Source organism: Echinops telfairi, unplaced genomic scaffold, assembly GCF_000313985.2.
Source record: "Echinops telfairi isolate 266 unplaced genomic scaffold, ASM31398v2 ScPeMD7_9;HRSCAF=40, whole genome shotgun sequence".
NCBI classification, from domain to species: domain Eukaryota; kingdom Metazoa; phylum Chordata; class Mammalia; order Afrosoricida; family Tenrecidae; genus Echinops; species Echinops telfairi.
This window is the reverse complement of record NW_022103906.1, coordinates 16,510,754-16,512,932: the sequence shown is the minus strand read 5'-3', so window position 1 is coordinate 16,512,932 and position 2,179 is coordinate 16,510,754. Positions and strand designations below refer to the sequence as shown.

Genomic DNA, 2,179 nt, shown 5'->3' with positions numbered 1-2,179 from the left:
TGATCCAGTTCTGGGAACTGGTTGACTTGATCTATTCGGCCATGAATAGTATTATCCAGTGTGCACTGGACCAGCAAGCTCTCCACACCAGCTACACCTATGTTGAACTCCTTAGAAATAAAAGGAATATGCATTTTTGTGTAAGGCATATTTAATTTTATGAGCACTTGTGTTTTGATGTTTTATAAACGCTCTTCAATGTTATTCTCTTATGAAAAGATCATCCATTATGTTGCTGTGATTTGTTTTTAGAATCTTTTCAAATTCAGTGATGTCATTCTGATAGGCACTTACTAAATTTGTCATTGCTAGAATTTTTGGATCATTTTTGTAAAGCTTGGCCTCCTGTGAGTCAAATGGATTTATTCCCATATTTTCTAAGGCCAGATATTTAAAGCACATAGTTGGCCTGAGACTCCCTAATTCATCATAATTCTTGAATGCTTCAAAAAAAATCAGTTGTGCCTTTTCAAATTCACCTTTTCTCAAGTGCCTTTTCCCACCACACTCTGATGACTCCCAGGATCAGTGGATGAGGGATAGCAGACTTGAGGTGAAGTGACTTAGAATTTCCAAAACACATATTTCTAATGACTCTGTACCTTTTTCCAGGTCATCCTCGCCATCGTCAGTCTGGCAAAACTGGTGTCGCTGGCTTAGTAAGTGGTTTTTAGGCTGTCAGTAGCCCTCGTGCTTTAAATATAATTCCCTAAGCTTTGCGTTTGTCTTAAACCCTAGTCTGTCATCACAGCTTTCAGTGTTGTTTCATTGAATCCCTGCAGTAAATCCACCTTCAAATATCAGAACCTTTTTGAAACTGCTTAGTTCTGCTTCAGGGACATCTCCTTTTAATGCTTTGGAATTATAGTACTAATTTTCCCAGTCCAACGTTGACTCACAGTCACTGTCTTCAGAATATTTCAGGTCACAGCCCCCTCCTCATCACACATGCAATCACCTTCCATGTCAGACACACTTTTTACAATTTGAGTAAAGTCTTTGATGAACAAAAGTTTTACATTGTTGTGAGGCTCCCCCGCCCCCTTTTCTTTTGCTCTGTTTGTTTTTATTATATTGGATAGCCCATTGTTAAACGGTAGCCCAATATCATTGTCCCTTCTTTTTCCCTGAGGATTTCATGGTTTTAATTTGCTCATTAAATTCTTCATCCATTTTGCATTTGTTTTTGTGTATGATGTGAGGCCTTGATCCTGTTTAATTTTTCTACATGTGGAAATTCAATTTCCCCAGCACAAATTATCCAAGTCTCTTCTTTTCCCATGTAATGGACTTGGTACCCATGTCAAAAATCAGTTGACCATAGATATGTGTGTTTACTTCTAGACTTTCAGGTCTGTTCCCATTGGTCTTTATGTCTGTTGTTATAACAGTACCAGACTATTTTGATTACTATAGCTTTGCAATAGATTTAAAAATCAGAATTGGGAGTCCTCTTACTTAATTCTTCTCTTTCAGTATTGCTTTAGCTGTTCAGGACTTCTTGCCATTCATGTAAAATTGAGGATTAGGTTTTATTCTGTTTCGATAAAGACAGATTTTAGTCAGAATTGCATTAAATCCATAGGTTGCTTTGACTAGTGTTGATGTAACAGTACTAAGTCTTCCAATCCATGAACATGGAGCATCTTTCCATTTATTTAAGTCTTCTTTAATTTCTTTCAGCAGTATTTTGTAGTTATCATTGTTTAAGTCCTTCACATCTTTGGTTAGATTTATTCCTAGATTTATTTTATTCTTAGATGATATTGCAAATGGAATTGTTTCCTTAATTTCCATTTCAGACTTCTTATTGCTGGTGTACAGAAACTCAACTAATTTGTTTGTTGCCTTTGTACTCTACAACTTTGCTAAATTTTTCTATTTACTCTAGAAGTTTTCTTGTGAACTTTTTGGGAATTTTTTATATCTAGGATCATGTCTGTGAATAGAGATCATCTTCTTTTCCAATCTGGATATATTTTATTTCTTTTCTTATTGCTCTACCTAGGACTTTCAAAATACTGAAATGATGTGGTGAAAGTGGGCAACCTTTCCTTGTTCCTGATTTCAACAGGAGAAACCTCTCAGTCTTTCTCTATTAAATAAGATATGTGATATAGGCTTTCAAATTTGCCTTAAATCATATTGAAGAATTCTCCTTCTATTTCAGTCTTCATGA

At 35.6% G+C, this 2,179-nt stretch overlaps 1 pseudogene; it reads right to left on the bottom strand.

Moving 5' to 3' along the window:
- Positions 1-1,937, bottom strand: part of LOC123521311 — a 3,206-nt pseudogene extending 1,269 nt beyond the window's left edge.
- Positions 1,938-2,179: the final 242 nt, after the last annotated feature.